Source organism: Lissotriton vulgaris, unplaced genomic scaffold (assembly GCF_964263255.1).
Source record: "Lissotriton vulgaris unplaced genomic scaffold, aLisVul1.2 SCAFFOLD_1306, whole genome shotgun sequence".
Classification (NCBI taxonomy): domain Eukaryota; kingdom Metazoa; phylum Chordata; class Amphibia; order Caudata; family Salamandridae; genus Lissotriton; species Lissotriton vulgaris.
In genome coordinates, this window is record NW_028248091.1 from 607,159 (window position 1) to 629,788 (window position 22,630).

Genomic DNA, 22,630 nt, shown 5'->3' on the forward strand with positions numbered 1-22,630 from the left:
GTTATCAATGAGTCTACATGCTTAATTAGGGATGTCCTACACAGTTTTGAAGACCTGCCAACTCATACGGTGCCAGCTCCCCTCACATGGTCATCCAGTGAGTAGCTAATATCACATGGTGGGAGGGAAACATCTGGAAACCACTGCACAATGATGGCTTTTTAGCAGTTTTTGGAGGCTCTGAGCAGCTGATGTCAATTAAGGATGGGAAAAAACATCTCAGGACATTAGTGGCAGCAGCCTCTGGAAACTTTTGTTTACTTCTTTGTTTGTTTTTGGAGCAGGGGTAATTGAGGGTGGAAGGGGCAGAAGTGCCTCTTAGAGAAGTAGTTCACAGCACAAGGACCTACCCCTGGCACAGCCACGCCCCTTTTCGCAAGGCGAATTTTTAAAAAAGTTTTCTATGTCCACAGGTCTGCTTTTGCTAGAAGGTCTGTTCACATTTTAGCCTCATGGCAACCATCAGTAGACTTTTCTGACACATTTTGTTCCTCATTACAAGATTTGCAATAAATATGCAAAATCTACCACACCTGGAAGGTATGGAAAGTGCAAAGTAAAAATGAAATAAAAAATATATTAGTATATACAATGAAATTGTGTCATTTTCAGGTGCAGTAAATATTGATGTTCGATATGTCTCCCACCCAGTGTTTAGCACATGCATAGAAAAAACAATGTTTACATTCCAGCTAATAGAAAAGTACGAGCAAGCCTAAATTGGGGCCTATATTTTGTGGTGTCCTTGCATCATGCAAGGCAAAAAAGCTTCAGTAATACTTACAAAGGCCTGATTTGTGCCACTTTGTATGGCTTTGTAAAGTGATGTAATGCAAGGCCGCTGCTTGTGATGCATTAAGTTACGTTACATTTTAACTTCAGAGGCATTCCATGGGTGAAGCATGGGCGTTCGCATATATCCACCCATTGATTTTCCACATTCCCAGATTTTCAAAGGCTTGTAAACCTGGGACTGCATCAATATGCTACATCTTCCCAAGTGAGGCATAATGAGGAGAAATATCTTTATTCCTCCTCTGTATTTCTTCTTTGCACTGGTGCTATATTCTGAAGCACACATAAAAAGAGGAAAATGCATCTAAGGATTGTTTTTGTGCAGAAAGGTGTCCCTTACACTTTGGTGCAAGTATGTCTACATTGGCACTAGGTTGAACACAGTGTGCCAGTGGAAGGGGAGTGTGAATGCTCCATATTTTTGCAAATATGGAGGATTTCTGCTATCTCCCTTTCAACTAACATAGTGCAGCCACTTAGCTTCCTGCTCTGTGTTGTGTGAAAGTTTAGTAACTGTGCCCTTGATTTATGGATCTTGCAATGTACCAGCAATGCTGTTTGAAACACAGGGTACATTGTACCATGAGAGCAGCAAACAGTTGTAGTAATCACTGGGTTAATTCTCCAAATCCTTTGGTAGGATCCAGAGCCATTCTCAGCTACTAGCCAATCTGCAAAGCCAAACCCTGGGCTAAATAGTCACCATTGACCGCAGCAGGAACCAAAAATAAATATTCAGTGATGCAAAATTGGAGGACTTAGCAGATGAACTGGAAAAAAATGACAACCAGTTTGTGGAGCATCTAATATAAGGCACCACCCAGGACACATACATGTATTTAGAGGAATATCGCAGAGAAAGTCACAACTGTGTCAACTTATCCAAATGATGTGAAAGAAGCTAATTATGATGACTACAAGAGAACAGAACAAGATATTGAGGCAAATCATGGTTAAAGGGGCACTGCAAAATGCAACCAAAGCCGTGGGAGGAAAAAGGGAAAAGCACTGTGTACCCTAGATATGTCATCAACATCTAGAATTGCAGGAGCCCTTGAGTTTGTAGAAAGAGAAGAGAGAGCTAATCCCACTTTTATTTTTTAACTCAAATAAAATCAAAAGGGAACACAAAATGATAGGAACATTTCTATTATTACATGACCACTGTTATTATAGCCTGCTAAAATTGCTGGTTATTGAACTCTGCACAATGGGGCACTGATGTCCCGTCCCCAGTGCATATGCCCTTCTTTCTAAAACATGACAAATTCCCCAAAGGAATATTCCACATTCTCATCAGGTCATACTACATATGGTTCAGAGGGGGCATGTTATGTCACATGTGGAGTGCAGCACATGGTGTTCCAACCACTAGGCTGACAATAGAAAATGGCTTTATTGCTACATGTGTAGCCTTACTGTTGCATCGTTTAAAGCTGCAGCAGAATCTTTCATAATATTACTCTTCACAAAAAATAACCCTACTTTTAAAGATTAAACTAGTCACCTCTAAGCAGGCCTTATATCCCACATGGTAGGGCACCCTATATCTAATGGTACGGATTTAGTATTGGCATGTAGCTACAGTGATTTGTGCTTAAAAGCCATTTTCTGTAAAGGGCTGTACTTGTTCTATGAGAAAAGCTATGGTAACTCCATTATTTTTAATATTTATAAAATATCAACTCACTTTATTTTTTTAAATAAATGTTTATGAAAGATAACATTTAGAAATTTAGAGGTTCAGTAAACCTCCAGTCGGCTAATTAACAAACAGCCCGCCAGCAGCTGGCATCAGTCAGGACAGAACTGTGCTACCATGGTGGATTTTACTCAGAATAGTGCACTTTGGGATAGTTTGCAGTAAGACAAACAGGATGTGCTGGAAAAGAGGGAAGGGTCCTCTTGGTTTGGGGGTGTCCAGGAGTAACCAACAACAACTGGCGAGTTAATCCTACAAAAGTGGCACCTCACCCACAGCTCCTCAGAGCACATCTAAACATGCAAATAGGAAGAGGAGTACTTGACCTGAGGTCTGTGTTCTAAATAGAGACAAGAAAGCCTGGGCCTACCTCCACTTGTGTCCAGGACTGAAAAGCGAACCCCAATGGTCAGTTGGCTGGCATTCTTTGGCTTCAGGGACACAACATGGTGCAAGAGGCCTTTTTCCTGGCATGATCATTTGAAATTAGGAAATTGACCGGGAGTGGACTCTACTGGTGTCCTCTGCTTTAGTGAGTGCTGGCCCTTAAGCGTTGCCCCTGGGGGCCTATGATGATAACATGTAGGACTGCTCTAGTAAGTCTGAAAAATCTGAAATGGCCTCTAGAGCTTTAACAGGTCCTTTCAGCAAAGGTGTCTGAGAGGGCTCCATTATTTACTGCTACAGGCTTGCCGCATGAAATGATTTTGAGTGCCAAAAAAGGTACTAAGAGGCCTATTTCGAGTTTGGGGTCTGACCGCTGGACCGCCATTGCGGCAGTCAGGAGAATGTCACCAAGCCATATTACAACACCACCAAGCTGGTGGTGTTCTGTCGGGGGTGCAACGGCAGCAGTGTGCACGGCTCTGCTTTCACGTTGGTGCACTGTGTGCCATGCACTATGTTGTGTATGGCACACAGTAAACACACAACAGTGCAAGCAGAAGGGGCAACAACATGTGCCCCCATGCACACACCCTGTGGGCAAAAATGCCTGGGCCAAGTTTGTTATACCTTTCCCTGCCTTTCTGCTGACCTGTTCATGACGAAGTCCCTGCCATGAATAGCTTCCCAGAAAGGCAGGTCGTAACCTGCACCGGGGCAAGTATTGGCATCGCCGCCACAGACCACCGATTTCCCCGTCGCCGACCTGTTGGGATCCAGAATCCTACCGGTGGTGGGAGTCTTCTGTCTAGCTGGTGGTGGTCTGACTGCCAAACTCATAATAAAGCGGTAGGACTGCTGAGGTTGGGGTGGTCGAACCGCCACCGAGGGCACAACGGCCTTGGGACCACCGTACTTCTAATCAGGTCCTAATTCTGAAAGGTAGAAATCTTGACCAGGTGTAGGCTTGAAACATATTCGCCCTACTTAAATGGCTGTGAAATTTGATTTTTTTCACTGAGATCTTTTCCCACCAAAACCAACGGCTTCAGTGGGGCCTCATTTAATGGCCGTCCTACTTCGAGAGAATTCTTCTGGATCCAGCTTTAACCTTGTCCTGCTATAGGATTTCAACTTCCAATGCAGAGACCAAGTGAGAAGGTGCAATGTCTGGCCTCGACAGTCCAATTGGGGAATCTCTCCTCTCCTGTATCGTGCTCGGCCTGATAATATGCCTAGGCCCCAGTCAACCATGAACAGTGGCTTCTGTTTGGTGTTTTCTTTGTCTTGGTTGTTTTTGTCCTAAAACTTTAAAATTCATATCTCTTGTTCGACTTATTAGATTTGACCTCTTTTTGGTGTTATGATTCTGATTATTCTGATCTAGTTTAAGAAACTGGCAATGGCATTTTTATTCTGTTGTGATTTGAATTTTAAACTGTTTTCGTACCACTAAGACCTTCACACTCTTTTCCTCTTTGTCTTGGTTCTTTTTGCCCTTAAACGTTTAAAATTCATATCTTGTGTTCCACTTATTGGATTTAACCTCTTTTGTTGTTATGGTTCTAATTATTCTGTACTAGTTTAAGAAACTGGTTGTGACATTTTTACTCTGTTGTGCTTTGACTTTTTAACTGTTTTGGTACCATAAGACCTTTACACTCTTTTCCTCAATTAAGCCTGTCTGCTTTGTGCCATAGCTATCGGGGATTTAGCCTAAGTTCATTTACTGAACTTGCGTATGAGACCTAAAACATTGTTGAACTCATTACTTTAGAAGAACTCACATACACCTCAAATAATAACCCATTTTATTGAAAAAGATAAGTAAATTTAACGCTCCGTTGGATTAAAAATGATTTATGCCGATGGGACATACGAAGAAATATTGATGCTAAATCTTATTTTTAATATGTGTCAGTAATCAAGCATGCATAACAGACCTCTGGTACTACCTTCCAAAAGATGTACATATCCAAGTTGCATATTTTGGAAAAAAGTGGGGACCCCTACTAGCTGATGCATTCACTACCGGTAGGGAGTAAACAAAGACAATATTTTAGAGGAACATATGGTAGTGAGCTAATTAATAAAGCCAAAAAACCCAAGGACACTAAGAAGCTAATTAGCTTTTGGAAGTGACATGTGCACCAAAAAGCAGAAAAACCAAATGATTACATTCAAAATTAATGTGTAGTTTATTTAAATATTTTATTCAATTTTTTGATAAGAATCTTATTTATAAAAGATACATATAAGTATTTAAAACATCACTGACATACATGTTATGATTTCAGGAAATTGTTTACATATATTCAAAAGCATATGAAAAAACAATAAGAATTTGAACACACAAAGAAAGAAAACACAGTACAAATGACTAAGATGGTAGACAGGGCTAGTGGAGTAAGCAAAGCGGTGGGTGGAGACTCTACGCGCGTTTCGGCATTTGCCTTCTTCAGGAGTCCGTCATTTGCTTTAGGACAGAAACATAACACTGCAACACAATTAAAATCATGTCACTTACATGTGTAAAGTAAATTATGTATAGTTGCTCTACAATTCTGATAGAAAACTTTGGTCTAGGTCTAAAACATATTTATTGACTTGCTATGGCATACATGTTTGAAACCATTTTTTATTCAAATGACATCATATCTATGAGCAGATACATTTTCAAAACAGACATATCGATGTACATTAAAATAATTAATAGATTGATATACTGGTATATCTGGTAAATTTTCTATGAGACATATGGCAAGTCCCACTATTCTTGACCACTCCATACCTTTATGGATATATTGAACAGATAAGTCTAAGTGAACTAATAGAAATAAGTGTATGATATATGTTAGAAAAGCTAGTCTAATAGGTATTAAAACAGGAGAAAGGGGAATAGAGAAAAGGGGAATAGAAAAAAGAAGAAGGCACGGGGTGTAGTAGGTTGCTGACTTTTATATTGTTATTAGTTACGATGAAAATATGGATCAGAGTTGAAGTAACCTAATGAAATAAGAGTGGGTTACCAAAAGTTTGACTTAGTATGAAATAAGAGACAAACTTGTTGAATTTACTTACAAAAACAGAAGGTATATTCTTATTTAAAGGAAATTCTCTTGATTGTTCATCACAAAGGTAAGGTAGATATCTGTACCTGGCTAGATGTAGAAGTTAAACAGTTATTAAGTACCAAACTTTTATGGAACATGATTTTAGTATTAATGGGCAGCTAATTGTTAATAACTAATTTAAGAAATGCCCATAATTGTACATAGGTATAATGGGCTCAAGCATATTTAATAGTCACATGGATTAAATATAAGGAGATGAACCATACAACCAGCCATATAGATATAATGTATAGCGTGTTTTCATTACCTTACTACTTTTCTTAGTATTTTTGTAGTTATTTTAGAGATGAAAGTTCCATTTATAGAGGTGTTAGAGGATTGACCGTAGATATGCACCACTATGACACAAGAAAAAATAAATAGAAATCAATAATTACTGATCGTGAAAAAAACTATAAATATCAATCAAGAGAGATGGACCGTTTAACATATATCATTGTCTACCTGATAAGTTATAATTGTTGCCTTCGTGAATGACTGAATATAGAAAGCGATGATATTCCAGGGGTGAAGTAGTTATGAACGCCGAGCTTGTGTATAGGACAAGTATTGGGCGGTAGCTGGCTGTAAATATTAAAGTAATGCATAGGGATAGAATAGAAAAAATATAATTAAAATATCGCTACAAAGGTATTTTGACTGTAGGGGGATATATGTACTGACATGGCATACCTGATAAGTGTTGACCACTTAAACAATATAGTGGCTGTTCGATATTATATAGTTCCCTCTGAATGCCATTTTTTTACCTAGAAAAGAGTATGAGATATGTAAAAATCTCACTAATATTAGGTACTACGAGAATTAATTAGATGTATGCAGACAGTATACATACCCAAATAGAGAACGGGCGTTTCGATGTATCAGAATATTGAACACGCCTCGAGCCAATGAATTATCTGGGAAAGGACATGGTAACGATTAAAGCCTACTGCTGATAGATAAAACAGGAACAAAGCTAGCGGGGCTTCGTGGAAACTGACTAACCTGAAAGGGGCCAAGCGTCTGGCTACATCAGGGGTTCTGGATATCCTGTGACATCGCGTCGAGGAAAACAAATGTAGACACGGGAGGTGCTGTATATAGCGCGCGTTTGAAAGTAGAGTGAGAACCGGTGTGTCCAGTAATTAGGAGGCGTGGTGAGAAACAAAACGGTGGTCACATGAACCAATCAACCTACATTTGTAGTTCAGTACAGAGTATGATGCGAATGCTCAGCGCATAATGCGCCAGTGAGTGAGCCTCCGTGAGAAAAAGACTCACGCTGGCAGTTCGATAGTTAAAACTACTAGGAAATTATAAAAAACTGTATATGCTCCGCAATGTGTATCTATCTCAATGGAGTGCAATAGTGGAAAGCTCGAAAAAGGCACACGGAAATATTTCCCTTGGATGCGCACCACTGGGGGAATACATACTTCAAAACGAACTCGCCTAGGGGATGACGACAACCACGCAAGTATACAAGCACGACTCACTTAAGTCGGTTAACTAGATGGAGATGGAAAGCTTATGTGTGGTGACGGATGTCATGCAGGCTATAAACCAACAAACGCATCTAGGCGTACTGAGCACATAATAAACGTTAAGCCATTTGTTAGAAATAAGCGTTCATACAGATGGAATCACTAAAAACTATAGCCATCTCATAGAGTTTGAGATAGAAACATTATATGGTTTATGCATTCTATATAGTGCAATTCGGTGAGCACAGGGTCATGGTTTAAAAGGTAAAAGCTACGCAACGTAGTAGCTAAATTTAGGCAGAAATGAAACTATTCAGAATAAATGAGTGGCTGTGTGCGCGTGTAAAATGGAACAAAAACAGGGGTAATGATACAGATTGGTAGTGAGCTACCAGGCATATGATAATTATATCCATTGTGGTGGCATGTATGTAAGATATTTAAAGACTATTTAGAGAAATGTCACAGGTATGTGTACAGAGTGATTGTCCACTAGGTATCGGCTGTTGATTCTAGAAGATGAGTTGGCGTAATCAGAGATGATGGTAATATCTAAGGGAGAGATATATCATATGATCGCTTGTTCCCATGGAATTTCAGAGTTGAGCCCCATGTTTGCTGTATTGAGGGAGAAGATCCAATATACCTCTCGTTTTTTACGAATCTTTTCAGGGCATAATCCAGGTCTGGGTAGTATGTTTTCGAGAATAAACCACTTTAGATCCTCAGGTTTGTGTTCAAGTTCCAAAAAATGTGTGACCAATGGGGCATTGATTTTCTTCGTACGAATAGCAGATTTGTGTTCTGTTATTCTTTTATTGATGGCTCTGGAAGTTTCACCCACATAGCCTTTCTGGCACGGACATAGTATTAAATATACTACGTTCTGAGTTTTGCAATTCGTCATTGATTTGCAGACAATTGTAATGTTGTTGAAGGTGAGGTCTTTTCTTTCAATGGCTTGAGGACAAGTCTTACAGGTGCCGCATTTGTAGTTGCCTAAGACAGGGTTATTGCTGGTTATGCTTCTTTGTAATGGGCTTGGTTTTACTGGCATTCTTGACTTAACTACTAGGTCTTTGATGTTTTTATTTCTTTTGTAAGCAATGACTGGCTTGGGTATGTGGTTGGCCTTAGATTTGTTTACATTAAGTACATTCCAATTGGAATAGATGATTTGTCTTATCTTGTCATTCATTAGGGAATGTCTAGTGACCAAAATAAGTTGTTCGTTTTGTTTAGGGTCCTTTTCTCGTAGAATAGATTGGCGATCGAAAAATCGAGCTCTCTTGTATGATTCCCGGACAAGCACAAATCACATTGTAACTCAACATCATAAGCAGGCCACCACTCAGCTGTTGATCAAAACTAGATATAAACAGAGTGGCACATTAGTAGCAAATTAAGAACCAGTGTGATAAATTAAGTCTATCTTAGAGTGTTCCTTCTAAAATCATCAATGTCCATAGCCACACTGGTATCTTGAAATTTTTAAATAAATGTCATAACTTTCAAATGTACAAAGGGAAGGAAATACCATATTCCAAAAGGGTATATTAGCTAGAATGTTGTATCACCACAGATTACTCTAAACACGTCCTGTTAAATATGTATGAACCCATATGATCTTCATGCACTAGCCAAAAGCCATCAGGCCACTCTATTGCCTGGTAAAGAAGCCTCATAAGCATCATGTACTATGCAATCAAAGCCCTCTATGGGATGTATGTCGTTACAACGCATACTTTTACATTTTTTTACACCGCAACATCCATTGCAACGCATTCCATTACAACGCATGCCATTACAACGAATTCTTTGAAACTACCTTTACAACGCATTCCACTACAACGCATACTACCATTACAACGCATACCATCACATTGCATGTATGGTAGGTATTAGATAGTGTTGGGGTAAAAATTACCATTGTAACCCCAGGGGGTGCAACAGTAGGGTTAGTGGTGGATAGTATAGGGGTAAGAATTACTATTCTAACTCCAGGGGGGCAACAGTAGGGTAAGTATTGGATAGTGTAGGGGTAAAAATTACTATTCTAACTCTAGGGGGTGCAACAGTAGGGTACGTGTTGGCTAGTGTAGGTATGCGTTGTAATGGTATGCGTTTTAATGACTGCGTTGTAATGACATGCATTGTAGTGGTATACGTTGTGGTGACATGCGTTGTAATGGTTGCGTTGTAATGGCATGCGTTGTCATGGATGTTGTGTTGTAAAAGTTTCGTTGTAAAGGTAGTGCGTTGTAAAAGTTGCCTTGTAAGTGTTGTTTCCCCCCTCTATGCCATCAACGAGCTAAATTCACTGGACAATGCCCTCAAAGGTGCAAAGTCCAAACAAAATGCATGTATCCATCCAACTTAAGTCAGTGGCATTAACAAGTGTCAAAGGCTCCCATCCAATGCCACTACTGATGAGTGTGATAACAATACTAAAATATACACCCATGCTACAAGTACCAACAATGAGTAAACCATTCACAGTACACAGTACTCCCATGCAATTCATACAACTACAGTTGGTATGATAGAAATAACTCATGAGGTAGAGTCTCACAAAATTATGCTATGCATATTCCATCGGACGATGACCAGACTGTGTGAATCAGTAATCTGAAGAAACTAATCAACACTTACTCAAAGTATTCAGAAAGTTTGTCAGTCATAACTGATATTATAGACATTCTACCCAGTCGAAAGAAATATACAAGTTTGTATTGAGGACGGAAACATCATGCAGTATTGCAGAGAAGGATCATGAATTGCTAACGAAATCCGTAATGACCTAAATCAGAGGGTCAAACCACCACCAATACTTTATTTACCACACATGAAAAGCTGCAGGGTAGGCAGAAAATGGCACTATGTCAGATGACACAGTTTCTTCACTGGGACAGTACAATGAGCAATCCACCTCCTCCACACCACAATTCACACTGTCTTTCCCCCAAGCCGTTAGTATGTTTGTACCTATGTACACTGAATTCTATGGTGCAAACCTTAGCAAAGGGCAGAAGAGTGCTGGACATTGTCAACATCAGTTGTAAAGTCAGTGAGTAATAGGAGAGTAGGCTGGGTTGTGGACAGTTAATGCATTGTAATTTAGAGTTCTTTAAAGAGGTGAATCTTCAACTCATTTCAATTGAAGCAGTAAAGATGTGGTCCTGATACGTGAGTTTAGTTCCAGTTCCTGGATGCATAGATTGAAGAGAATACTTGTTTTTTCTTCTTTGCACTTCTCAATCTGCAATTTAGTGGTGCCTGGCTGGGGATGTGCAAATAACTACCACAGATGGTGAGCTTGTCTGCAAGTTAGGGGTGCTGGTTCGTGGCTATGCAAATGACGCAGTTGGTTTTGAAGATGGTGCAGGCTAGTAGGTGCAGTTCCTGGAATGCAATCAGTACAGGGGTGATGTGATAATATGACTTCAGGCCATGAATGAGACATGCTGTGGTGTGTATGATGCCCCTAAGGGGTGCCAGTATGTGCTCTGGGCGGCCATGTAATAGTGTATTACTCCCAAGCAGATGTGAGTGGACAAGGGCTTAGACAGCAGTTCTGAAGCCTGTTTCTGAAATACACAGTTTGATTTTCTTTAGAAGAGAGAGCTTGTACTAGACCAACCTTATTTTTACAATGTGTTCCTTGAGGGTGAGGTTGATGTCTAGGGAAAATCTTAGTGTGTTGGCATTAGATCAAAATTGGGTTTTAAACCCATCAAGGTTGAGTCAGGTTTCTACTGTATCTTGCTTGTTGTTCTTGGCAAATAACAAGAAATCTGTCTTGCTTGGGTTGAGCTTCAGGTAGGTGCTAGACATCCAGGTCAGGATAATTTGCAAGCAGTATTTGAAACATTGGATGCTTGAAACAAGGAAGGCTTTAAAGTAGAGTTGTGTATCATTGGCATAGTACTGAACCTCAATACTGCTATCTGCGTGTTGAGCTCCTTGAAGCTTCATATAAAGGATTAATATGACAGGAAACAGGATGGAACCGTGGGGATCCCCAGAGGTGGTAGAGATCTTTTGTGACCAAGAGGTGCTCATGCCAACAAATAGGTGCTGGTTGGAAAGGTAGGAGGAGAACCAATGAAGAATATTTTAGGTGAATCTCATTCAAGATTTCATGGTGCATATGAGGTTGGGATGGTCGACTTGTCAAAGAAAACTGAGAGGTTCAGCAATATCAGGATGGAGGGGCCATCTTGATATGTGATCAAGATGTTATTGTCTACAACGTATAAGAATTGATCTCCATGCTGCAGCATGATCTTAATTCAGACTGGTAGTTGTGCAGTGGATGATAAACACCGATTTGATTTAGAAGTTCAACATAGACTGTTTTTGCAGATAGGTGAGATTTAGGCCATAAGCCGCAAAGCTCTTCTGGGTCTATTGTAGGTTTCTTTAGGAGTGGGAGGATCTAGCATGCCTTGAGAGCTGCTCGGAAGATGCTTTGAGCAAGGGAGGCATTGACAATGATAAGTGGGGTAAGAGAGCATTCCTAGTGAGAGTTAATAAAATGGAATATTATAACACTAACAAGTGTGACCACGACACACTAAGTTATGTATTATATTTGTTTGTTTGTACTAGTAGTAATTGAACCATAAGAAATGCAACATTTCACTGAAGTTCTTCTGGCTTCTTTGCTTTTAGGTGCACAAAAGACTGAGGAGACGGTGTCATCATCACTTGTTGTACTGCCAGACAGAAGTCCTGCTGCGCACCACGTGACGTGATGTGTGACCACAGACATTGCTGCAACGTGGGCATCTGCATCCTGCTGACATTGTAAGAAGAAGATGGCCCCAAAGAAAAGTACCAGGTCCTCCAATACTAAGAAAGTTGCCAGTGAGAAGAAGTAACAGGAGAAGAAAGTGGCACTGCCACTTACCAAGACCAGTGTGCCTCCCAAGCTGTTTTTTGGGTAACAGAAATTACGCCTTCATCAGCGGTGTCCGGGGACCAAGCTGGGAGCAGCATCTCCACATCAGCATGCCCACCTCACCAACCTATGCCCAAGCCCATGACCATCGCAGAGGTAGCCAGTCTACTTGCGCAAACGCCAAAGAGCAGTGATGTTGAAATGCCATTATCACAAATGTAGTATCCAATAAATGCAGGCGGAAACTCATCAGATAAGTGGGCAACAACAGCTGGAACAACAGCCAGAACAACATCCGGAACAACAGCCACAACAACAGTCACAACAACAGCCGCAACAACAGCCCACAATAGTAGTTGTTCCTCCTGAAGTAGGGGCAGTTCAGAAAATCGAGCTTCCTGCAGAGGAAGAAGAGCAAGCCACTCTTTCAGAAGATCTATCATCTTCCAGATCCCCAGCAAGGAAAAGGAGGGTTAGTCCATCAACTTTTTCGAGCACCCCTTTTGATGATCTAGATACCACTTGGAGCCCACGCCATGCGACAAGGCTAAGGAAAATGAAGGTTCCAGAAAGCCTTGGAGTTATGGAGGAAGATGTAGAAGAGGAGGATGATGATGAGCCAGTCATCATAAAGATCACTCCCACCCCAGAAGAGATGAAGACGGAGACTGACATTATTATTACCCCATCCCAAATTGCTGTGAGGGATGTGGCATGGATACCACCAACACAGGTAACACCAGCACGACCTCCAGCTTACATATTTGCATTTGCAAAGTCCCAGCAGGGACCTACATCCAGCACAACCACCACCTCAGTAGGTAGAAGTACTGTAACTGCACAGAGTCAAATTCTAGGCACACTCTCCAGTTCATCGGGCATTGCAAGTGGCACCTCCAGCAGCACAAGAAAGTTCCCCTCCCCAGTTTGGGACTTCTTTTCGGTCAACAGTTAGGAGGAGAATGTTGTTATATGCTCAATTTGTCCACAAGGTGTTAGTCAGGGTAAGCTTGGTACAAACTATGGTACCAGAGGCCAAACAACCCAAATGAAAAAAGACCATATGATCCAGTGAGAGGCGCACCTACTTAGTGCACAAAAAAGTAAAACTTCACCCATTGCTGTTGGTGGGGATGAAGAAGTAGAAGAAGATATGATCGCGGTGGAAGGTGAACAAGAGCGAGACATTTTCTCTGGTACACAAAGTAGCACTGTCCGAAACAGTGTAGTTGTACCGCCCACATCTTCAGCAACATCTCAGTGGCACCGTAGTAAGAGTCAGGCTGAGACACCAAGGAAACAGAGTACCTCAATGAAAAAAAGTGCGTCATTAAGCCTAACTGGGCTCAAGAAGTCACTTGCATCAGCTGCACCAGAAAGGAAAAAAATCCAGCCTACCATTGTCAGCATGCTTAGGTCGGAGGGGCAGTTTGAACACAACTTCCCAATGGCACATTTGTACAATGTGAAGCTGGCTAAAATGTTAGCGCTGGACCTTCTCCCTTTTACTTTAGTGGAAGGGGTGGGTTTCCTTGAATTTGTGACAGCCATCTGCCCAAAATGGAAGGTTTGCAGCCGGTCTAATTTCGCCACAGTTGCTGCAAAGTGTTGTTCACAATATCCTCCTGACAACAGACATGTGGACCAGTTGCCAAGCCACTGATTACACGTGCATCACTGCACAGTGGATCTCTGTTGTGAGGGTTAGAGAAAAGATATCTGCAGCAGGTGTTGTTGACACTGCTGAGATGTTTAATGCTACTCATAAACATGAAACTGTAGCCATGTTTGCCATGGAAAAATCTCATACAAACATTTTGGAAGAATTTAACCACATGGTCTTTGAATGGTTGCGCCCAAGAGGGCTTAACAATGGTTTTGTTGCAATGGACAATGGCAGTAATATAGCTAAGGCCATGGGTGATGGTGGCTATTTCAGGGTCCTGTATTTGGCACACTACATTACCATCATTGAAAAAAAGACCAAGTCAGCAACTTACTGACCACCTGCAGAAGAATATGCACACATTTCAGCCAATCTTTTAAAGCTCGGAAGCAGCTGAAGATCATTTAACATGAGCATAGAATGCTAGTCAAAGCACTCATCCAGGAGGTGCCAACATGTTGGAACTCTGCGTATTACACGCTCGATCGTCTGTTAGATCACGACAGACCAATCAATGACTATGTCATGCAAAGAATAGGGCATGCAACTTTGATAGGCATGACCATACAGATGGAACAATGGGTCCTAGTTAAATGCCTGACAGAGATACTACTTCCTTTCGAGCTCTTCTCACGTGAAGTCAGCAATGAGGAGTGAAATATGGGCCACGTTATCCCATTGTTGCACATGCTAGAGCAACAGCTGAAGGAGGCATCTGAAATGCAAACAGGTGTGGAGGAAATAAATGAAGCATATTAGTTGGTGGAGAGCCTATCCCTTCACTGAAAATACAAGGGTGCAAACTCACATATTTTCAGAAAAACATTACATTTGTGCCACAATTCTGGATCCACGGAACAAATCGGCACTGAACACTAAGACATTAATTACTTTTTCAGAAGTGAATGTTGCCCAGTACACAACTTGGACTTGGATAGCTGAGGCAGCCAGTGACTTGGAAAATGAACGGCTGGTAATTAAAGGCCCGCTACTCAAACCCACAACAAGTACTGCAGCAGGGCATCCAGCATCAAGTTCAGCTTCAGAGCCTGAGGACAGTATGTTTGGCTCACAGCGGTCACCAACACTATCGACAACAGCAAGAACTGGATCATCACCCCCAGCACAGGATTGGTATTTACAGCAGTGCTGTAGCAAATACAAAAGAGGACCAGCAAAGTGGAGCACCCCTGAACATTGAACGGATGGTCCAGGCCTATCTGGATGACCCAACAGAGGTCTACATTGATCAAAACTAATTGCTGTATTGGTATGGGAAAATGGACCAATGGCCAGTGCTCAGCAGGCTAGCAATAAACTATCTGTCTTGCCATGCTGCAAGTGTCTCTACTGAGCGTGTTTTCAGTGCGGGTGGTGCCATTGTAACAGTGAAAAGGACCAGTCTCTCATCTAAAAACATGGAGAGGTTAACCATAATCAAAATGAATCAGAACTTTATACCACCAAATTACAAAATACGTTAATCAAAGCAGGAAGATGAAGACAGCGACTTACGGGATGGAAGTAGTGGGTTCGATGATTACCTACTTCTGGTCGAACCACTAGAGTTTGAGGACGAGCTATACTTCCCTGACAACTAGGCTTTGATCTTCTTACTTTCCTTCTTCCTTATTTACTTTTATTTGTGTGTGTCCCTGTCTTTCTGATTCGAAGCACAACAAATCTATCACCACCATCTTCTAGTCTTTTTATTGCCATATTGGAGTTGCAGCTGTGTGCATTTAACTAAAGTCCACTCCTCCGAGTCTTACTCCATCCTACTTACTCACCCTAAATCCATTTCCCTCAAGCCAGATGATGATTGAATGCAGAATAGTGCTAAAAATGTTGCCTCGTCGAGTCCCACCAAAAGAACTGGAAAATGATGACTACTATAGCTATCCTCCTTTCCAAGCCGAGAGAGACTGCCCCTTAACTAAAGATGAGAAGGAACAGGTAATGATGGCATCCATTGGACGCTGACTCTGAGTAATTGGTGTTTGTGTTGTTGTTTGTTGTGCATGAAATTAATTCATTGTGTGTTATTTAATCTGCACACTAAAAGTGACTCAAGTCAATGTTTCCCTTCTTGTTGTTTAATAACAAAATTGTACTTCTACTGCAGGCCGATCCATTGCATTTTTGAATATGGAATGTGGACTCACTCGGTACACTGCAGACTGAGTTGGACAACACCATGATGATGACCACAGTGACATAATATCTTCACAGTCAGTCAGTAGGATTGGAGAGGATTGATGGAATAACTCAGGCCATTTCATGAGTGGCATAAAAGGCAACAACAACCACAGCAGACCCACATGTCTGTGTAGTGGTGGAGTCGAGTCAGAAGTACAGTAGTAGTGGTATGACTGACAGCCGTGCATGCCATTGATTTAGTTACTTACTTTGGAAAATGCCATGTTGTTGTATATGTGACATGAGTGCTCTGTCTGGCTCAGTCAAAATCCAAGCTAAGTGGAGGTTGGTTGGGCACCGTGGGCCTGCTCTGTCCTGTTGCCGTTGTACGGTAATGCTGGAAATAGACAACAGAGTAGACATGATTTAGACATGCCTCTCTGAAAGTGTTTGTACTCCTCCGTAATTAATATTTTGTTTTTCACCATGATTTTTAAATATCCCTTTTGTTTTTTCATTTACACTTACAGGCCGGCCTTTACCCTGTGCTAAACAGAGAAACACAACTCACACTCACCTACCAATCCGCATCTGCCAGGCAGGCAGTGGCACCCAAAATTGACGGACGCCGCTTCCATGGAAGGGAGGACCAAGAAGAATGCCGAGATACAACATTATGACTGTGTGTTGTTGTTTGGTCTCTGCTTATAATTGATCCCTACAACAATTTTTTAATTTTCTTTGCTAGCTTTAAAAAGTAAGCCCGGTACAACAGAAGTAGAAATGTATGTAATTTGAGTCTCTCTGAGGGCAGACAGGCATGGCAAATTGAATAATAATTAGTAATATACTGCTTCCCTTCACTGTCTACTAATCTAGTTAGTAAGCACTACTTATCATTAAAAAAAAGGTACTTAAGAATTTTGATTGTAGGTACAAAAGTTCTTTTATTCTCTATTGAAATACACATTTCTTAAAATTCATGATTGCTAACACGTTTCGTCCTCATGCAGACTTCTTCAGGGCTTGTTGTAGTTAAGAATTTCTTGAGATGGAATATTTATAAAAAGTTCAATCAGATCACAATTGCTGAATAAATCAATGGGAAATATATCTTCCATGCTTCTGTGAGGTTGTCCGGTTCCAAAAAAAGATGGAAATTAATTACTTAATTCACCCACCCCTTGAGTCCTCTTGTTGCAGAATGCATAGGCTAGGAGGAGATACTCACAATACTAGCAGTACAAGTCACTCAGTGTGGGGTAATGCATCTATATGTTTGTGTGTTACAAAATCAGCAGATTATTTCCATCAAACACTAGCTGCGGCCCTGCAGCACCAATGAAATTGGGTGACATAAAACAGTAACCCCCCACAAAACATTAACATTGTATGCAAAGTTCAAGTATAAATATAATTCAATTCCCTAACAAAAATAAACTATGTAAAAAATCCCACAACACCTGACCTACCCCTCTCCCTAAACCCAACCAATGTCCAACAAGAAAAAGTCCAACCAATGTCGGCAAATAAAACCCCAACACCCAATTCCCACCCACCAAAAAAGGAATAAAAAAGGGGCAATCTTACAGGGTCTTTCTTATTGACAGGCTCTGAGTGGGTTGTCCACCAGGACCTTTAACTGCTCCTTTAGGTGCTACTCTAGGAGTGCCATTCGGTGAAGCAGGCAGCGCTTGAATGCCCTACAATTGCATCCATGGGGGGGGCAGCAGTTTTGGATGAAATAGTGCTGTGGCGGGTGGCTGCTTAACTGTGGCGCTGTACCACTGGAGGGGCCTGGGCCTGGGCATTGGAGGAGGCTGCAGCAGCTGCTTCTGTCTTCTCCTCTTCCTCCTCCCCCTCCTCCTCCGCCAGAACCACCAGCTGCCAGTATTCGATTTGGATGGCCTGCAGCTTCCGGCGCCGGGCCATGGCTGCCAACTCCTTCCTGTCTGGTTTCAATTTTTCTTTGGAAGTAGTAGCTATATCAAGAAGAAAAAAAATACTATTGAAACAATATACTTTTAGCAAAACAGTAAAGCAAATTAATTCCACACATAGTGGCACAGTAGCACTAGCACGCACAGTACATAATATTTGTGGTATGTATCTATCCTCCCACTTCCTTGGCCTCTAACATTTGCTGGAGTTTCAGGCATTATACTAGCACTATGGACTCAGAGTACACAATACACCAGCCTTCTTCTTCTCTCTTGTTTAGCAAAATTACGTAACCTTGCTGTAGTCGGCATGCCAGCTCAGTCAGCAGGTGCCCAAGAAAAATATACTTGTGAAGTAGACTCACAGTAGTTTTATTTACTACTGTCTGCAGGTGGGGAAGCTTACTACACAATCATCATATTTTTCTATTACGGGTGGCACTGGCCAAACTCTGTTCTATCAAGTGCAACTGCTCAATTTCAGTTTCACCCTTCCCTGACTCCTATAAAAAGGTATGATATCTGACACCACAGGTCTGTACTTACAGCCTGAGTAAGGTGGTGTAAGCACCCCTTACTTAGATATAGTATACCTATATCTACCTTATATATAGACACATGTAACCTATAAGTCACTCCTATTGCAGGCCTTGACAATCCTGGAGGCAGAGTGCTTGGTTTTGTGTGAGAGGGTGCTCTAGCATGAGCTGATCCCTCTGCAGCTTTCGGAACCATCTCCTTATAGCTGTGCTATGATATAGCCCTACCATATACTCTTAAGTGCATTATAATCCTCGCAGTTAATGCTAACTTTGGTTTGGCTTTATCAAAACATGTTGTTTAAGGTGTCAAACACTTTGGAATACTACCCCCCGCCAGTTCTGGTGGCGGGGGTAGCATTACACCCTTCTAGAGGGAGAAGACATGTAGTTACTGGTAAACCCGGTTAAAGTTAAACAGAGCCCCAGCATCACGAAATGGATGCTGCTGCCACAGACACAAGTCTGCTCTCCTGCTGCTGGATGAAACTCCCACAGGGGAGGCCTGGACAATAGGTTTTGTGTGCAGGGAGGTGCCAGCACCTCCCCAGACAGGCTTTAGTGTATTGGGGCAGGGTGAGTTGCATTCAGTGAATGCTTTTCAGACACTGCCTGGAGCACACAAGGTGCTCCATGCATTTCCCAGTTCAAACCGGTTGCTGGGGCACTCAGCCCCAGCTCTGGCATGAAACTGGACAAAGAGGAAGGAGTGTGACGACCCCCTCTCCAGGTCCACCGATAGGAGGGACCTTAGAGTTAGTCCAACCCCTAAACTTACTATAAGTTTAGAACCCCAGTCCCTAGGACTTTAGATTACCCTGGACGAAACTCTGCAACATATATCTTGGACCTTGGACATTCCATATCGACTGGAAGGTGGAAGAAATCTCCCTTGTGTTCAAGGGGTGACCACCCTGCTCAAACAGGCACCAAGTGCATATTTGCTGGTCTGCATTTTTGAGGCTACGCCGGATCCCGAAGAGTCTGCGACACAGGACATGGACTTCCAGACATCTCTGATGCTGACCTGTGCTCCCAGCAAAGCTGAGACCTGTAGCAGACACGAGAGACGTGGGACCGGAACTCCTGGACATCCTGCATCTTTGCCACTGCACCTACTTCCCAAGGTAACCTGAAGTTGTGCAGTGGGATATTTGAAGCCCCGAGAACCTTTTGCACCAAAGCTCTGAGGCCTACACTCCACGGGTATCCCGTGGGCCCACTTGGTGCATTTCCGTTTGAGGCCCCTTTGTGGTTCCTAGTCTGTTGTCTAGCGAGCCCCCAGGAAGTGCCATCTTTAATTTAGTGAGCTTTCCTGGTTGCTCCAGACATGCTCCCACTCCCCTCCAAAGGAGGCGTACCCTGAGACCTTGCTGGTCTGCACCAAAGCCAATCTTGTCATCTTGCATGGGTTGCTGTTGCCAAGGTTTGTTGGATCCAATCTGGATTTCAACACAGCAGTCAACTAGATCCTTTGTGACACAGCTTGAATCCAGCTCCTGGTCATCGTTGACGCCTTTTTGTCCTCGTGGCTGAAGAGTCATGCTTCACCTCTTTCAACTGAACTCACCCGACATCGGCTGGCATCTTCTCCTCGCCATCCACTCTGTCTCCTCTGCTTTCAGGTTCTTCACATCTCCGATCCACCCTTGGACCCACCCGGACACTTTTCCTCTGTTTGCCTGCAGCATATCTTTGCAGACCTCCATAGGAATCAACGACAAAACCTGACACCACAAGACACCTATGCACCTGGTTTCACTGGCTGAGGTAACACGAGTACTCCGGTGCTCCTGTGGGTCTTGACTCTCGAAGTGACCTAGTCTACAAGGGTTCCAAAGTAGTTCACCTAGAAGTGCCCTTAATCTTTGAAATTGTAACTTGTTCATTCTCCATTGAAATTCAATAGTGATCCGCAGCTGTGTTTAGACACTGCACACGTCCCCAGTGGGCCTCCTGCATCCTAACCTTGGGAGGTTATAGGTAGACCCAGCGGTTCTATAGGCCTTAGGCTTGCTTTCTAACTCTCATGTGGTTCTTATACCACTATTTTAGTACATGGTTTGTGAGGCCCCTAGAGCATAACGTATACTGTGCAACCTATTGCATGCTAATTAAGTTACTTGTATGTACTTTAACCTCTGACCTCATTAGGAGTCCAGAGGGGTTGTGTTTAGAATAAATACAAATATATTTGATATATACCTGGTGTGGTGTGCTTTCATTTAATCATTCAAGAGAATATAATTGGTAAAAAAAACTAGCTTAACTTGCCTCTAAGACTTAGGCTGAAGGCTGCTCTTCACAGCTACCACTAGGATAGCTTTCTATAAGGTGGAGTTTACCACCTACCATCAAAAGGAGTCGTTTGGATGGGTGCAAGGTGCCCACTAGAATGGTGGACATCATATACCAGGCCAACTTCTCACACATGCCCCCTTCATATATACAGCAAATACAAGCCCCCATCACATATACATGCAGATACAAGCCCCAAACATATGTACTGCAGATACAAGCCCCCATCATATATACATGCAGATACAAGCTCTAATCATATGTACAGCAGATACAAGTCCCGTCATACATACTGCAGATACAAGCCCCCATCATATATACATGCAGACACAAGTCTCCATCATATATACATGCATATACAAGCCCCCATCATATATACTGCAGATACAAGCCCCCATCATATATACAGCAGATACAAGCCCCCCATCATATATACAGCAGATACAAGCCGCCATCATATATACAGCAGATACAAGCCCCCATCATATATACAGCAAAAACAAGCCCCCATCATATATACACTGCAGATACAAGCCTCCCATCATATATGCAACAGATACAAGCCACCATCATATATACAGCAGATACAAGCCCCCATCATATATACTGCAGATACAAGCCCCCCATCATATACACATGCAGATACAAGCCCCCATCATATATACTGCAGATACAAGCCCCCATCATATATACAGCAGACACAAGCCCCCATCATATTTACAGAAGATTTAAGCCCCCATCATATATACTGCAGATACAAGCCACCATCATATATACAGCAGATACAAGACCTCATCATATATACAGCAGATACAAGCCCCCCATCATATATACAGCAGATGCATGCCCCATCATATAAACAGCAGATACAAGACCCCATCATATCTACAGCAGATGCAAGCCCCCGTCATATATACGGCAGATACAAGCCCCCATCATATATACTGCAGATACAAGCCCCCATCATATATACACAGCAGATACAAGCCCCCCATCATATATACACCAGATAGAAGCCCCATCATATATACACCTGATACAATCCCCCATCATATATACATGCAGATACAAGCCCCCATCTTATTTACACCATATACAAGCCCCACACCAAATATACATCACATACAAGCCCCCATCATATATACAGCAGATACAAGCCCACCATCATATATACAGCAGATACAAGCCATCCATCGTATATATGGCAGATACAAGCCCCCATCATATATACTGCAGATCCAAGCCCCCATCATACATACTGCAGATACAAGCCGCATCATATATACAGCAGATAAAAGTCCCCATTATATATTCAGCAGATACAAGCCCCATCATATATACACCAGATAAAGGCCCCCCATCATATATACCACAGATACAGTCCCCCCCCCATCATTTGTACAGCACGCCCCCATCATACATACAGCAGATACAACCCCCATCATATATATAGCAGATACAAGCTCCCATCATATATACTGCAGAAACACGGCTCCCATAATATATACAGCAGATACAAGCCCCCATCATATATACTGCAGATACAAGCCCCCATCATATATACTGCAGATACAAGCCCCTATCATATCTTTCAGATACAAGCCCCCATCATATATACTGCATATGCAAGCCCCTATCATATATTTCAGATACAAGCCCCCATC

General features: G+C 42.1%; 1 protein-coding gene across 1 annotated transcript in view; it reads right to left on the reverse strand.

The window, feature by feature from the left end:
• The window catches only part of LOC147664935 (solute carrier organic anion transporter family member 1A2-like), a 569,665-nt gene that overhangs the window by 495,444 nt on the left and 51,591 nt on the right, over positions 1-22,630 (reverse strand). The window lies entirely within an intron of this gene.